We start from the raw sequence: 18,622 nt of genomic DNA, 5'->3' as shown, positions 1-18,622 counted from the left end.
CAGTTTCCAACCAAGAAGCAGATTACCAAGCAAAAACCATAAGTCATTACAACATCACTGAAAGGCCTGCTTTCAGAACTAAGCAGAATATTTTAAAGGGGATTCTTTAAAATTCCTGTTTAATTCAGTTGCTCAGAAGGAAATAGTCATTCAGGGTGGTTTGACGAAATGGTGCATTGTAGAGAAAATTAAAGAGCCAGGTTTCTTTCCAGTGGTGGTGATGGGAACCAGGAGTCACAACATCTACAACATAAATACACCATTTGACTTACCATCCAAAAACAACCAATGCACCCTACATTTGTTTTTAATATGTAAATGTTAGTCAAATAAAAAATTCTATATTTTTTCCTTCAGTACTAGCTGCCCTTATAATCATCTGCACATAACTCTCCACCCTGCATACACTTGGAAAATATGTTGGAGGGCAAAATAACTACTTCATGTAAAAGAATGCTGCGACGCAGCTTTTAGCCGCATTAAAATGCTTCAAGCATCTGGTTCCCACCACCACCATGAACAATTTATACTCTGTAAGAATCTCTAGAATCTAGCACATTACATCATAGCACTCTGAATGACTTTGTTTACATTGGAACGACTGAATTGTGCAGACAGCCTGAAAAATATGGTGGAATTTCTCTTTAAGCAAGTTTAGCCCTGAGAATGTGTGAAAAACCCTCTCGCCATGGGCCACAAAACATCCTGAGAACTGCAAGAGTCACTACTACACAACTACTACATTACTTTAATTGAAAAACGCCTCAACCATTATTCTACTAATTAATCAAACCATTAATCCTTTTGCTGCTTATTAACATCGTCAGCTAGGCCTCATCACTGCTGCCCGACACTTGCAGCACTCCTTACTGACCAAGTATACACAAGCATTGAAACTGGGCTGGGACAACAAGCATAAACTAAAAAAAAGGCATACCAGAATTTCACTTGATGTGAAGGATTCTGTCAAAACTGATCCTTCCAATGACTAATATTAAACTATAATAAAGCACAAAAATACAGTTTCTGATGGCTTTCCCTAACTCCTGACTCCAGTCACTCACACCAGAAACTCTTGGCTGTCTGTAAATGGGGTAAAACCAGAATTGGAGTTTCGGATAACGATTGGACTGCAGAACGTTCATGGTCTTTACTGATAATTACCAACAACTGATAAATGGTCCCAGCCCTACTACTCACAATTAAAAGGCAGATAGTGTCTAAAAAACCTACATATACAGAAGAAGTTCAGACTGTTCAATAAAAACAATTAGGAATGGAGGTAAACTATTTTGTCTAATGCACTTGAGAGACCCATCAATCTAAAGCATGCACTTAGCAAGGAAGTTAGCAGAATAATCTAATATACCAGCCACTGTCTGGTCTGCTGTTCCTTTATGTTACCCATGGTGTCTATCAGAGTCAGACAGGTCAGCGTCATTCACCTGGATTACCTTTAAAATCCCAGCTCAGACTGCAGGACTGTGCCCAGGTACTCACTGGACATAGTGATCATGAGACATTGAGCATGTAAGCAGATAGAAAACAGCAGGAGTCGGGATGGTTTACAAACAAAGGAGGAGAGTCTTTAACACAAACAGACAAACAGTGCAATAAAAATGCCCAAGTCAGGTCTCAATGTTTAACAGTAATCACGGTGAGCTAAGCTCAAAGTATTTGACAATCTCATGTCTGGCTTCTTGGATTTTGTTATTTGACTATCAGCTGCACATATTTGCATACCTCTCCACACACAGGTTCGTGTGGTTTAACTAGGCTAATAGCTGAAAGGGAAAACTGAGTACTACCAGTATTCACCAAAGGCATGCTGAATTTTACAACATGCATGCATATTTGCTATAATGTTGCCGTCGAAACAAAACTTGGATCTATGCCAGTCACAATTATTACAGTGCCACTGAAAATGCCAATTATTTCATCTGACTGCAGTCATTTTCCACAGTCTTCAGATTTTACAAAATGTAAATAGAATGTGTCAGGTTAAGTAACTGGGACTTATGTAAGCAAAAAAGTTATAACTTTAGCTACTAAGTACACCTAGCTAGGACGCAAGATGCTTTATAAGCCATTCTGCCCACTTCATAATCAGCTACACTTTCATGATAATGACAGCCCTACTTGTGTCATTTTTTCATGTTTCTCTTTATATCCTGTCAAAGCTTCATGATGAAAAGACCAATAACAATTCTCCAAAGTTACTGAAATTAAATCAGTAGTTTTAGCCACTTACATTGAATACTAAGAATATTTGTTTTGTTCGTAAAATTACCGTTTGGGAGATCCACTGACGATACACTAGCCTATATCACACTGAGTCAGCGCTCAAGTAAACATCTGCAGCTGCCACAAACACTCAAACAGCTTTGACACAAGCAAAATGTTCACAATTAAAATAAACTCAATGGCACCCTGATTTTAAAACGATAATACAATAAGTGATATTCGGCTGGACAGTGAACTGTGCAATACAGAGCGAGGAGCATTCACGGACGCAAATCAATTAGTTTGGCAAAAAGGATAATCTACACACCTACTCCTCCACAATTCTTTCTACACATGAGCCAGTCATTTAGCTTGAGAGAACTTCTGCAGACAGCTGGAATTCCAGCCTGCTTGGACGGGTGCTAAAGATAACCACAAACTGTGCAGTAAATCTCAAGCCAAAGGGAAGAGAGCGAACTCTATAGCCCCCTTGCTCTGTGCAGCTTCATGCTTTCAGGATCAACTATGAGGTCCTGGATGCTGAAAGTCCTGACACACGTGTATGAAAACGTCAGGGCAGAAAACTGCACATTAGTGGAAAAGTGTGTACACATTCATTATGCATTATATAATAACTATTTACTGATTTATTTATTTACTCTAGGGGACATTCTCACTCTCACTGACTGAAATTCATAGGCGTATAATGGGGGCACTTCACAAAATAGGCAAAATAATACTTTCTGCCCTATACAATGTTTTCATCAGCAGAATTATCACTCATGGTTATTTCTGATGCTGGGAAATGTCATTATTAAAATGTAGCATATCTGGCTTAAAACCAGCATTAGCAGTAACAGCAAAAAAAAAAAGTCTGATTGAATACCACTATGCACATTGACATTTATGGAATTTGTTAGATGCTCTTATCTATCCATCCATCCATCCATCCATTTTCTAAGCCACTTCTCCGTCAGGGTCATTGGCAATACTTGGTGTTAAATTAACCAGATTGGGATGATCACGACACCCCTAGTTGGTTTTGGTGATTTCTGCCCAAGCACATACAAAATCTGTTTGTAGTGTCGGCAAAAAATAACTTTTCATATCTTGGCAGGAATCCTAAATGAAGTTTTTATGAAACTATTCAACCCATTTCTAGAAATTTGGGATTTTAAGTGATTTTCTCAAAGAAAACTTTTTCAAGCATCACTTTGTGAAATTCTGCCAGCACAATAAAATAATTCACATACAGAAATATTACATATACTGCCCACATTTAAGATGCTTTCACTCATGACATTATCACTGTTGTGTGCGCCATCAATTAACATCTGCAGTCAATAGGCCTTTACCATGCATAAAATAAAGGTCTCCTAAGACACTGAGCTGTTTGCACATCCATAATTACATCATCTTTCACATGAAACTCTAAGCCACTGTTGACTCAGCCCTTATCAAGCACAAAGAAACTGAAGCATAAAAGACACACCTTCTACCCTGAAGATAATACAGATCACTACTTCCACCACATCATTAGAAAAAACACTGACCTGTCAGTATGACAGTCTATACAGCAGGTAGTACGGCTGTAATCCTGAGAGAACAGCCCAAAGCACGCCTCTCTAATCCCACGCTAGGGTGGAGTCAGCATTAGCTTACAGGGCAAATAAGCCAAGGAGCTCCAGTGACAGTGCTATGGGAGTCTGCTGACCAGAAAATAGGCCCCTGAGTTAGATGACCTGAGCCATGGCCTCCCTTCGATTAAACTAATCTAATCATCAAGCATCTGAAACTTCCATATCTGAAGGGTCCGGTCAGGCTGACCAACAAGGTTAAAATAACATCAGTACATGTGTGAAGAGAAGAGAAAGGGGGATGCTAGAGACGACAACTTAAAGGAAAAAAATAATACATTGTAAAAATAGTAATTGCAATTCAGCTTTCAAATGAGAATCATTCCACAAACAGAACATTGACCGAGGTGGAGTACTAATCCAATACCAGCACAGTGCTAAATGTTTCGTAACCAATGTGTACATACACACACACAAAAAGCAGCACACAGAGGAGATACGGAAGGTTGCCTCTTCAGATAAATTGGTGACCTGAAAGAGCTAACCATTGCGGTGATGGATGTTGATACATCCTACATAAGGTATTTTCTCCTCAGTGGACAACGTGTCCGAGCCAGACTCGCTCAGCCTCCTCAATCACATCCTCAACAACACGCTCTCATTCAGGCACCGAAGCAGTTTAGAGCAGCTTCCATCTGCATCAGAGAGATGGTGACAAATCCGAAAGGCATTGCAAATGTTGACATTACTACTAATGTCATCTTTCTCAACAGACCTCATTTTCGCTCTTGCAGTTTTAATTGCTCATTTAATGCTGCAGAGCTTCCGCCCATTGCTGAAGTCCTCACGGCCGGTGTCTGTGTCTGAGTCTCACTAGCCAAAATAAAAATGATAACTTTGTAACCATTATTACTCAATGGATCATTCGCCTATTTCCCCATATTCTCTTCATCATACTCCTGAATTACACTTAATGTAAAGGTTTTAAAAGAGAGAGTGTTAAATCCAAAAAAATCTACTCATACCAACTAAACTGTAATCTTTAATTAAGCACAAAAATATATAGATTCTGATGGCGATTTCCCACTGTGCCAACACTGTTGTGTCTGTAAATAAAGTAAAACCAGAGGCAGAGTTTAGGAGAGCATAGTGCGCAGAGCTCATGCATACAAAGTGGAAGAAAAGCACAATAAATGTGGATCAACCACGTCTGACCAATATCTTGTTCAGTAAGGTCAAGGTCTTGCTGATACGAAACCAGTTTATCAGACTGCTTCATCACTATTCTATAAGAAAAATAAACATAAGCAATTCTTAAGCGAATGCACCACCAGAGTCCTGTTTGCACAGCTTAAGGAAGTAATGACAAAAAAACTGCACTGCATGCAGGTCCAGGAGTTTCTTGGTATGGGCTTCATTCACCCACAAACTCCTAGATGGTAATGTTTCTCAATGGACTGTGGAAAAGCATGAGGAAAAATTGCTATGGAGAAGTTGGCCAGCACAGCACCTGAGACCAGTAAAAACAACCATGGGAGCCAAAACTCTGGCCTGTCTGTGTTCTAAAATCTCCACTGCTCAAGACACACTTTACATCCACAGAGACATTATCTATTTTCTGTCAGGTTCATTCATCTTCCCTGACTACTCCTGACAGAATTACGCTGAAAGCAAATGTATACGCCTGACATCTGAACAGTGGCTAAGCAGCTGTCTCAGCCAGCTAAGCAGTGCACACCAGTGGAAAGGATGTTGCCTTTCTCGCCCCGTTTACACGTCAAGGCAATAGTGTCATAACATGAAACACCAGCACATTATGTTAACTGCTTTGATACAAATATTAAAAAACCTGCAGTCATTATATTTCAATAGTCGTGCCCAGATGTGAACCTCTGTGTCCATATACTGAACGGCATCAAATATGTGCATGCTGCGCATATCCATTCCTCTAAGGAGCATGCTTGGAGATGGTTGCTAAGGAAGTGTGGGTAAGAAGAAAGTGCAAGAGTGAGAATGATTTGTTCCAGGCTCTTTCGAAAAGAGTAGCAGGGTGGCAGCGAGCTGGCACTGCACTCGCTTATCTGAGCGAGACACTCACTGCAACATTCTGGGAAACAGCCAGGGTGGCAAGTGCCGACGCAGGCAGGCGAAAGCGCTTTTCCATTCTCTTCTGTTTTCAAGATAAGAGGAAAAACTCAACCCATGGGAACTTCATAAACAGGCAGTATAAAAGACATATGATACAACTCCGGGACAAGTATGGCTTGTGTGGGAGTCTGGGGAGCTGAGTCTTTCACATGGAGAGGTGAGAGTCTGACAGAAATGTCACTGGATTTTGCAGGCAAATATGCTAGGAATGAATGAATGTTCAGGCGTGGTATTAACATCTGCCTCAAGTGACTTGTTCATATAAGGAAAACGAGAACACCTAGCATTTCCATGGGTCTCCGATGTGTCTCTCCAGTGATCAGATTTCATGACCAGTATCTGACTGCATTTACTCTCAGACAAAAATGTCCTGCGAGTCCTTCTTTGTTTACATGCAGGCCTGGTACAAACTTCAAGAGTGTCTTTTTGCACTCTGGGCTCATGAAAGTGTCCAAGCCAAGTATGCCAACTGGCAACATAACAGGGATAAAAATAAAAGTAAAACAGAAATGACTTTTTACGTGGAGAAAATTAAATATCAGATCTCATCTGGTCAAACTGGGGACACAGTTTAGAGAAAAGCGTAAATGGAATCCGACTAGCACGTCCAGATGTGAACCAGACATGAAACACATGTTAATACAAAAGCATAAACAGACTTTTTAGTGCTCACACTGCAAATGTTATTTGGTCATATGTCCCTGACCACCTCTCAAGGTGGTCTGAGTGACCTGATCATAATGCTGATCTCCAAGATGCACTGGACCATGTTCACTCCTATATTTAGCACTGTCCACTTATAACAGGATCACTCAGGACATATGCTAATGCAAGGTGTGAATGGGTTCTTGGTATCAATTTTCTCACTATCTGCTTGGCTATGGAGGTTCAGCTAGGTGTCATGCAGGCTAGATCAAACAGTAATGGTATCAAGAAATGGCTCTAGTAGACGGTCTTCTCAGCAGTCCTTGACATAGTGTGTCAAATTGAGGAACAGGGTGAATAAAAATTCAAAAATACAAACAAGATATCCAACAAGAACAAAAAAACAGACATTCCTATCGTACATCTAACCTGGGACTGCAAAGGCACGTACATACTTCTGCAGCAATGGCTCCAAATGTGCCCTGCCAATTGTAAGTCAGTTGCTAATAAAGATGCCCTCTAAGCTTAGTCATAACTCTCATGGCATTTGTGCAGCTTAGCCAGGATGATGCAGTGATGACACAGGACATTCTAGCATGACACTGGCTGATTATTATCAGTTCAGGAGTTATTCTTACCTGTGTGTGCAGGTCACCTCTGCTAAACTCCATAACACTCTTTTACATAAACCTCACCCTCCACGTCAGGAAGAACGCAATAATGACGCTGCAACCTACCAAACTAATGCTATGCAGTATTATAAACCAGTGCCTGATCAATATGATCCCAATTCTAAGAAGCTAAAAATTCTAATTAAAATAATAGAATAGGTTGATAATAAAATCAATCTACATATGTTAGATTTTAATTCATACTCTGTGTTTTAGTTCAACTGTGCTTTGCAGACCGTTATCATTGTTGGTTCTAAATTGATACAGTACTCCAATTAACAAACTGTCTTAAAAATGACAAATATTTCTGCTCTGGCAGTGAAGCTATCTACAATTCTTCAGTTTTATTTTCTGTCAATTACTTCTTATTCATGTTTTACTTCCGTGTATAGAAAATGTTTTCTAGCTTATACACATGAAAAAGGCATTTGTATGTTTTTATTATTTTGCTGAAATTTGTCAGGTGAGCCTAACCTGCTACAATAAAGCCAAACAAGGATGATCTTATTAGGTTCCCAGATGGCACAACTGTATAAGGCTGGGCTCCAGCAGTGAAAGATCATAATACAATGATACTGGCACAACAGACAGACATCCAACTGTAACTCTTTAATTAGGCTAGATGCACCTTTTGCTGATGATTCATGGAGTTGCTCGGTGTTCTAGAAGCACTGAAGATCACTGTAGTTAATAAGACTCAAATAAGATAATGAGGAAAGTCTAAAAGAGAAAAGGCAATTCATGATGGTGCACAAGGTTCTGAGAAAGAGAAGAATCGAGAATAACCATAGACCAAGGAGAGCCTGAGATCACCCTTAAGAATACGTGTGAGGCTTGGCCTAACAACTTTAGCAGTAGCAACTCTAAAAACAGTAGTAAAAAAGTAAAAGTACAAGTAAAAGTGTACAGTATGTGCAAAGTTGAAATAAAATTAAAGTTACATGTGTGTATGTGCAAATATGTAGAGCAGCTGTTCATAAAGTGCATCAAGTAACAGATGTAAACAGTAAACAATATTGTTCTGTGCAAGTAATAGATGTAAACAGTATTGTTCTAACAAGCCCTGTTAGCCCCAGAGAACAGCTGCACTGGCTGCTCTTCCCATTAGAGCGGTCCAAGGGTCACCTCACTATCTCAATGCAAATGCTAGTCCATACACAAAAAACCTAGCACTCAGGAGTTACTGTGAAAAACACACTGACTACATTGTTTGCATCTATGGGAATGTCAAAAGCTAGCCTGGAAATCTCACCTACATGTGAATTTATGACAAATTCTTATATCTAAAGGGATAGGCAGATATCACACAGCAAACACACTGAAACTTTGGGCAACTGTGCCCAGATAGGCAGATACAGTATTGTGCAAAAGTCACAGCCTTTTTTTATGATTTATTTATTTAATTTGAAGTCAGAATAGCCTTTAAGTTAAAGTTATGTCGTTTTTCAGGAGATATTTCTGAGGAGATTAGATACAACATACTCCACTTGCATTAGCAAAGGGGAAGTCAAAGACAAAATGATTTAAATATATAGAGAAAACAGGGCTCGTAACAACTGTGTAAGATCTGGAAGACCACCAAAACTGTCGCTAGATAAACAGTACTTAAAGCTTTCATCTTTGACAGATGAAAGAAAGTCATGTTGCAGATCGGAAAAAAAAATCCACAGATGTTTCTGTCCATCCTGCCACTGTGAGAAGACAACTCCACACTATGAGCCTGAAAGAATATGTAGCTGTCAAGAAGCTGCTACTGAGCAAAGGAAACAGACGAATTTGCAAATCAAAGAAGCTGCTGGTCTTCATGGAACAATGAAGTGGCCACCCCAGAGTCCAGACTGCAATACAGCTGAATGTGTTTTGGATGAGCTGGATTGTGAAAAGCAGAAAATACAGTGGGTAATGTTTAAGTGCTTTGGGAAGAAACTCTGAATCGCTTGAGGGTCTACATTTTTTGGTGAAGTTGTGCATTTCATCAGAATCTCACAAAGAAAATACATAATGAGGCCTTGTTCTTTATACTAGGCTCCCATGAATTAACAAAAAAAAAAAAAAAAAACAGTATCTGGCAACTCTGAGTCTTTTATTACTGTTATTAACTCCCATTTGCAATCACTAAACGTGTGCAACACTTGGAAGTCAGGACACAGCCTCTTACAGCTCTGTTTCCGTGAAGCTTCTGCTACGGCCTCTTGGGAAAAGACCGCGCAGCGTTCGAAAATCTGAAAGCCGTTGGCTGCAATAAATTCCTGAAGCCGGAGTAACCAAACAATAACAGCCACAGGTTGAGCATGTTTCCTTTTAAGGCCAACTCAGTGGCCAGATCTAGGGCAATCGCTCACTGACAGATTCCACAGTGCCAGTTTGCAGATATTTGTTGAAAATATGAAAGTGCTACCCTTACCCCTGCCGTGACGGGCTGTTGGAAAAATCACAAAGCAGCTGCTCTTTTTCAATAGAGGTATTACTGCATAGTACTGTCCCAAGGCTCTGCCACATCTAGTAACCAGGTCATAAAAACAAACAGGCTCTCTTTCTCACAGATGAGAGCCTTTCAAGAAAAGTCAAACATTTAATCTCGGCCTGGCCTTTAGGGCGGTATAATCAACGGCGTTCAAGCTGAGTCAGCAGGAAACTCTCTTCCCTTTCTGTCCCTCTCTCCTGCTCTCTCCACATTTCCAACTCACTGACCTGGCTATGAGGAGAGCTGGGGAGAGTCTTTTGTCTGAGAGATGTTTGGCAGCCAAGAGTGTTCTTACAAAGTTAAATCATAGTTCTCTCTCTCACTGACGGTGTGCTTCTCTGTCCCGTTTATTTGAACAATGGTACAAATCATGTTTTAGGAGAACTTCATAAAAAAATAACAGTATAGCATGAAACTTACGGTTGACACTTGCAATGAAAACCTATGCAGAAAAGCTCTAAAACATTCCTGTATGTAAACAGAGCGCCTTTAGACAAAAAACAACAAATGGAATCAATAACCATTAACGGCACGAGTGCATGAGCAGTCTCCAAAGGGTGAAACGCTTTGTGAGACACAGAGGATGTGTCATGTGGTGATCTCATTGCCTCATTACACCACTAAGTTACCCTTCACTCCAGGCCCTGGAAGCATTGATGCACGGTCAGACATAGATCCATGCATGTCATCATGGCCAGAGGTCAAATAACAACACCTCTGATACCTAACAGTGCTCTGTTATCTGATCCAAAACATACTCAGGCATGGCCAATCAATACTGCAACATGAAACATGTTGATCATGATCATAAACCAACGATCACGACACTGTCAACAAGATCCTATGTTGTCTCCACAGAGTCAAGAAGACTTGGGTGTACAAATGTATGAGCCACATCCTGATCAACAGCACAGAACACATTCAAGCCTGCTGTGTACTGCAGCCAATGGACGAGGCTGAAGTCAGCTTCTAATTCGAATTTTCCCGTTCCACCTTAAATGGGAACATCTCTGCTGAACCATTTAAGGTGGAACGGGAAAATTCGAACCGGCGAACAAGATGACTTCAGCTTCGGAGTCAATGGACACTCTTATCCCAACCAACGTGAATATGAATCACCACATAATGGCCTCTCGAAGGGCTACACACTGAAAACAGAGGCTCGCTAGTAATTCAGCACGCAGCTCAGCAACCGTCATGTGCAGGCAGAACCAGTAACGCCAATTCTGTCCACCTCCACACTAGTTCTCCAATCGATATTTCTCACTCACTGTGAACTAGTTACGGACTAGTGGGCAGTATCGTTTGACTGACTGCACTTATGCAAAAATACAGGCGAACGACATGGTCAAAATGTAAGAGAAACCCAGCTGATCGTGGATCAGCGGTCAGAGGGCTGATGTTTCCATGCGCTTACCTTCATGGATCCTGCGAAAACACGGGCAAGACGCGCACAACCGCAGGCTACTTCGCCCATATCCTTAACACGCTCCCGGGCGACGGCATACGGACTCCACGCGTGAAACACATTGATACGTCCAAATTTGGAATCACCGTGGAGCGTTTATCTGATATTAAAACGGTCGCCTCCTCCGTTCCTGTTTACCCACATTCATACTGCAGCAGAAAGGCGCTAATGAGTGACTCGCCGAGGAGCCGCAGGACGAGACTCCAAGAAAAAAAGGAAGGGGTGGTCAGAAAAAAAAACGACGTTCAGTGCGTCTTTAAAAAGTCTTGTGTTTTTTCTTGCCTCTAATGCTACGTAAGTACGCACATTCTTGTGTGTTCTGATAATTTAATTTTCCGTATTCCTAAGGAAAAATATCAATTTCAAGACGCAAAGCGGGTTCGCGCCCCCCGCCTCCCACCAAGTGAAGCGGTACTTCTTCATAATTTTAATCCGATTGGTCTGCCACAGTGACGTGTACGTGGGCGGTTACACGAAACCCGTCTATTCACATTTCACAAGACTGCAGGTCCGATAACAGAGCCTTTAAAACGGTCTGCTCGGCGTGTCGTCTCTTTATTTCATAGCCACACTGAGTCTTTCTCTGTAGTCCCGCAGAGCCTCTCCGTGCTTAATTCACAGTTGTCGAAAGTGGAGGACGTGTTTACCGTGGCGGCTAAATCTCAAGTCTTGCCGACCACATGGTGTATGAATCTGTGGACCTTCCTGACGAATCCAAGTTTCCCCTCCCACTGACTCACAGCACTCCTGTTCACATGGAAAACTAGGAGACCCGAAGGTGGCAGGGTGATTTTTTTTTTTTAATAAGGCGTGGTCACAGATTACTATGTGGGACCACGAGTTAAGTTTTTTTTCATAACTTGTGGCTTCAGTGTGTTCACTTGTGGCTGGACGTATTAAAAATAATCACCTCCGAGGTTCTGTGTGAAATTTTCTTTCCACAGTCTTCAACCAAAAGCCCGTTTGAATTCTGGAGAAAGCTGTTGCGTATTTCACGAGTGTGCTGTAGAGAGACATTAGACAAGCTCAATGTTTGATCTCAGATTCAGATTCCTTTATTGATCCCAGGGGGGAATTGCAGTTGTTACAGCTGCAGCCATTTATGTAAAAATAAACACTTTACTAATAATTTAAGACAATATAGAGAATTTACAGTATGTACACCAGATTTAAGTACTTAAGAATATAGTAAGGTGGCGGTGATTGTGATAGTAATGTGAAACATCAGGTATAAAGCAATTACAATTATTTAAATGATTTAAATTAAGTTAGTGACTGTTAGTCAGTTAGTATCTGAATCGTGTATCACAACAGAATAGTTTTCATGTGAGTGTCAGCAACTGAAATAACCCGTTTCTAAATCCACAAGCGTGATGTGACGGTACCAGCTATTTAAATCATTTATAAGGTCTCGATAAGACTCCAGCCTAAACTTTAACAATAAACTCCACCACAGCGAGATAAAACTCCAACCTAGACAGCAGCAGGTGAGTTCAAACGATACACAGCACGCAGCTAAAGGCACTTCAGACAGATAACCTTGTCGAATGAGGAACAGCTCAGTGAGGGGTGTGCACAGCAGCCAGTTGATGGTGGCATAATGATCTTGGTGTTTAAAGGGGGATTTCACGTTTATGGTTTTTCTAAATAGATTTTTTAAAAGATATGGTTTAAGCCAAAACTATTATAAAATAATGTCTCGGGCCTTTATCATCAAAGCAATTCATGTAGTAGCTTTCCATGAGGTACCTTTTAGATGCATGAAGCTCTTCAGATGTCTGGTTCCTATCACCACCACCATGAACAATTCTGATTCAGTCTGTTTCTCTTGAGCAGAGCGTAAAGTGATCCAACAATTTAATTATGTGGAAAATTTGATTTTAGTAGAATTCCTAGGTGGCAGATGCCAACAGACTCAACAAACTGATCCGCAAGGCCGGTGATGTTGCGGGTGTGGAGCTGGACTCGCTGACGGCCGTGTCGGACAGGAGGACGCTGTCTAAGCTGCAGGCCATTATGGACAATGGCTCCCATCCACTCTACGACACGGTGATGAGACACAGGAGCTCATTCAGTGTGTGATTCACAAAGTGTGGTCAATCTGTGCAAAACTCAATACCAAACAGTTCATATGTGTAATAATAATAATTGTGTGCAAAAACTGAGAGGAACAATAATTTGAACTGCCTTATACTAGATGTTTAATATTTATTATCACAGTCACCGCCACTTTACTGTATTTATAAGAACTTAAATCTTGTGTACATATTACAAATTTCTCTTTATCTTTGTTTTAAATTATTAAAGTGTTTATCCTTTTACGTAAATGGTTGCAACTGTAACAGCTGCAGTTTCCCTCTGGGATCAATAAAGGATTCTGATTCTACACATTTTTAAAAACTGCTGCATAATGAAATTTGTTGTTTGATGTGGGGTTTATGCAAGTGGTCACTTGCATAAAACACCTTGAACGAATTTGGGCCTTAGGTCTTCCCTTTACCTTAAATGAGCTGTGTTAAAATATCTTCAGGGAAATGGGGATTTCTTTTCAGTGGTGATGACAGGAATGTATACAACACAAATGTAGCCATTTTATTCCGTATCCAACACCTACACATGCCTTCTGAGTTTTTATATGTAATGTTGATGATCGTCAGTCTTGGAGCACCATGAATACATTAATATATATTGATTAAAATAAAAACACACAGTGCATTTACATGCATTAATCTGATAACTGCAGAAAATCAAAGAAATCTAAAAGAAATTCAGAGTAAGGCTTAACGGGCTGAGAAATCCGGTTAGTGAGCTAAAATTCATCTCTCTTTATCGAATTTCTTAATCTGATTTCTAGACCCTACTCTGATCTAAGACATCAGCGTGTGCTCTTTATATGACCATTTGAACAACTGCAGAAATCCAGCCGTTAAGTGCATGTAAGCGCAAATGTCTCGGACATTAGGCTGAGTATTTCTGTAGGACAGCTTTTAGAGGTGGACGTCTCACAACAATTCTGACTCAGTAAGTTTCTCTTGAATGAAGCATTTTACACCAAACCCACCACGTTGTTGATGTGTTGACCATTTAATTACACAGAAATTTAGAAAAATTTTGTTCCCCTTCAAAGGAATAGTTCCCCGAAAAATCTAATTAACATGAGGTATCAGCTACCCAAGAAGCAGTCCATCAGTCAAGACACAGTGGATATTTGACGTCTGTCTCTCTAGTTTACAGCAGGAGAAGCTAGGCTAACATTGATAACAGACACTGAAATGTCACCAAACTCATCTCTGTGAACACATGCCAAAATCATACTTTAATGCTCTGAAAATGTGAATATATAAAAAGAAACTATTTCATAAAATGACACACACAGAACCTATTTAACCATTTAAGATAGAATCGGAACCTTATCATCTGCACAACACCCTCCTTTGTAGTTGTCCTTTGTCACAATGTCTCTGCCCGAAACAAATGATGACCGAAATGCTTTTTGAGTGGGTTGAGAGGACGTTGGGCACGTATTTAGGGAGATGAATCTGGTGACAATCCATCCCCTTTATCTGTTGGCAATTTTAGTTTAGCATGTCCCACTGTAATCTAGAGAAACAGATATCAAATATGTTTTTGCTCATCATCATGTTGATTTGAAGCATTTAATTTAAGATAAACATTCAAATTTTATGCAAGTGGTCCCAGATCTCTGGTCTATCAGGCTGCAGGACACATACTTTAACACTTGCTATAATAAATGTACTCATTGTCTGGCTAAAAAGGAAAAACAACTGAAAAGATCTGCGTTTTAAAAAACATGCCTGTAAAGGCTTTTGGCAAAGCTGTGTATGTACTGTATATGCATTTTCATTTTCACATTGTTCAAGACCCTTCTACTTGTTGCTACTTCTGGGGTTAACGTCGGCCAAATGATTTATAGAGTGACACAGACAGGGACCAGGCTTTGTCCAGCCCAGCAATTAGAATAGATTAGCTCAGGATGCACTGAACCAGAAAGACCTCAATAATTGCATCCAGAGTTATACTGAGAAAAACGAGAGGTGACCGAGGACATGCAATGACCCTTCATTCTTCATGGACTGAAGTACGCGTTAAGAAGATAAACCCGGAAAAGTCAGTGGCTTTAATCAAATGTTTTTATTAGAATTTTTCACCCAAGAGCTCCAAACCAAAATACTAACTGCCACACATTTGTTTATCGTCCAGAAGGAAAGTGGCGTGAATTTTAGAGAGACGACAGAAAGACTGTGAGGGAGGTCACGGCCCCTGAAATTCAGTAAGTCCTCCGTGGACAACAACATTTAAAATATGATATAAATCAACAGTATGGCGGAAAGCAGTGGTGGCCTCTAAGTCAGTCAGAAGTCGAGGTCAACAAGTTGAGTGTGAATGGAAGGCAATTTAGAGGCCACAGCATTTTTGTGGCACACATATCTGCTATCAAACATAGTCATGAACGTGACTCAAAGTGATAAAAAGATATTTTTACTCCATTATCTGTTTATCTGTACACCACAAACCAAACTGGAGGTGTTTCTCAACACTATCAGCCATGTTCCACTGTTCCAGTCACTCAGCACCCACCCCCTGGAGACTGTGGAGTGTACTCAGATTATCACTCAATACGCTGAACTTCACCATGACATTTTGATGGACAAATGAGGCCTTGTACACAAAGACAAAATTCAGCGTTTGGTCACTGCTTATTTTGAATGAACTACAAAAACTCAAGAAATATATCACAGACAATAATATATTAAAGGATTTCAACAGCATGTAAAGCTATCATTTATACTAAAATACTGGGGAAAAGTCAGAGGCCACTTTTCATTTATTTCATTTCCAGTCAAGACAGCTATAAAGTGCAAGCTGTTCATTTTTCAGCATTGAAAAAAAGCAAAAAAAACATTTTTAACTGAAAATTACACAGAAAATGTCATATTTTGAGTATTTAGTGTGTCCACTCTCTGCCCTGTTTATAGCTTCCATTCTTTTTGGGAGTTTTGCTTTCAGTGCTTTAAAGAAATCTGCAGGGACATTTACACCAAAGTTCAGTATTAAAGTTGGCTGCATTCTCTGTTTCTCACAATCCAAGTGATCCAAATTATTATAATTCAGACTCATTGGCCCATAAAATCTTGATCTACATTTCAGATGACCGGTTCTGGTGTTCTAGTGAAATTTTTTTGTATTCTATTTCTTTTTTCTCAGTAGCAGCTTCTTGACAGATACACATCCTTTCAGGCCCATAGTGTTGAGTTGTCTTCTCACAGTGGAAGGACAGACAGAAACACCTGTGGATTCTTTTCAGAACTGAAGCAAAACATGAGCTTGATTTTCTTGTGTCTCCGAAAGATGAAAGCTCCTTCGACTTTACCCTTTCTTATGTAAGTGGATTATCTTCTGTTTAATCTTCTCAGAAATCTCTCCTCAAAAATGAATAAATTGTATTTAATGGCTATTTTGACTGGAAATTGAAGAAAGGTGGTCCCTGACATTTGCACAGTACTGTACCAGTAAAGTACACCTAGAGAACTACATGCTCTATAGAAGTGTACTAGTCCCATGCATTTATATTTACACATTCCAACGTTAAACAGTATCGAGTGACAGTTTTACCGCCCACTTACATTGTCAGAATAAAACCACAGCTCTCAGTCTTCTACACACAGTGACCTTGGCAAGAGGGAAGCTGTGAATCAGTGAATGTCCTAGTCTGGCATATGACAAAAGGAACATTTTTAGGAAGTGAAGTTCTCTGGAAAGATAGTAGCAAAACCTCAACGATGCTTCTACGTGGCTCCGCTTTTGCTTTCGCAAAACCAATAGATGTTATTATATTGTCATTACTGTTGCCATTATTATTACTGTGGCGTGCCTGCAAGGACACTGCTGAAGGTTTCTATATTAAACCTACTTTAAGCAGTAAGTAAAGCCTATAAAAGTAATTTGCTGTACAGTCTGGGGAGGGTGAGAGATTTTTTATGGGATGACACGCTGATAGCCTACATCTGTTAAGTATTACCCCACAATGGACATAATTCACATAAAACAGGAGTCTAAATGTTTAGGAACAGTATTCCTCAACTGAGGGGTTCAGTCTGCAGTGCATAATGAGAGATGTGTGAGAAAAGTCTGTGATCCTGGAAAGAATGCAAAGAAGATCAACAGAAGTTCAGCATAACTTCACTGAAGCTATGTCTTCTTTAAAAAGAACAGCAAACAGCATGGAAAACCAAATTTTCCTTTTTTCATAAATAAGAGTTGGATGCAGAATGTAAACAGAGTTTCAGATACTACCATTTGCTGCCAACATACAATCCATACATAGCGGGCGACAAACCTATAAAACAAATGGTTTTGAATGTATCTTTTTTAATATTATGAAAACCTAGTAGTTTAGCTCCTTCCATTCATGTTGAAGTTATAAGGGGTGCTTCAACACAGACTCATTTTCAAATGAGGCAAAATTTAAGGCAATTTAAGAACAGAGGTAATATACATATTGTTGCTGTCCAAAAACAAAAACAAGCATTTCCATTATTTCTTCATCCTTTGTGCATAGCAGCTGCCCCTCATGCTGAATCAGTGATGTTTGGAACAATAATAATGCTCCAAAATTGCTTGGAATAAAAATTCTTTATATCTTTGTCTTTTTTGTCATTTTAGAGATACTCGTTTTTCTTTGGACAGCAACAATATTCCACAGTAACAAAAACAGTTTAATTGCAAAGAACACAAAGAGAGACATAAAATGACTTAACACTGTTCTTGGTGTGTAAACCCATACAAATGTCATAAGTGGTCCTGAGGGGGATATAGCTTTACTCTGTATGCAAATGCAAATGTAGCTTTGCAATGATCTCTTGCCATTATGCAATGATCAGCTGGTCTTTCAAATCGATTACACCCAAGCCACCAGAAACACGGCATGAAATCACCAGTGGCATTAGCTATGAGTAAAACAGTCATCTCTACAGTCCTCCATCTTCATCACAAGGACAGTTCACATATGGAGGCTGTAAGGAAGAACAGGTTGACCCAGTATGTCGGCTAGAGTATACACTAGGCAGGGGTTTGCTAATTAAACAGACTATAATGGGAACGGCAAGTGACTTCAATAGAGGCTGAAGCCTTGCTGGTGGAGAGCTATTAAAAGAAGTTAATGGGAGCAGTGAAGCTCACAGTCCACTGAGAGCTCAGTGCTCACTATGATACAACAACAGGCGGGAGGATCCACCTTTATTGATGCAGGTGGGGCTCTAAAACCTGTCTTCCCTCATCTTTTATTACTTTGAATACCAGTGACAGATGCAGTGTGGCAAAAAAGGCATTCATCTGTAACAAAGGAATCCCACTCATCCTCTATGTTAAGATGGGGGGACTCATACCTAGGACAGGAGTGACCCAT

General features: G+C 40.0%; 1 protein-coding gene across 4 annotated transcripts in view; it reads right to left on the bottom strand.

The window, feature by feature from the left end:
• The window catches only part of mical3a (microtubule associated monooxygenase, calponin and LIM domain containing 3a), a 125,090-nt gene that overhangs the window by 76,543 nt on the left and 29,925 nt on the right, over positions 1–18,622 (bottom strand). The window lies entirely within an intron of this gene.

This window comes from Pygocentrus nattereri, chromosome 7 (genome assembly GCF_015220715.1).
Source record: "Pygocentrus nattereri isolate fPygNat1 chromosome 7, fPygNat1.pri, whole genome shotgun sequence".
Classification (NCBI taxonomy): domain Eukaryota; kingdom Metazoa; phylum Chordata; class Actinopteri; order Characiformes; family Serrasalmidae; genus Pygocentrus; species Pygocentrus nattereri.
Note: the sequence above shows the minus strand (reverse complement) of the source record. Positions and strands in the feature narration are given on the sequence as shown.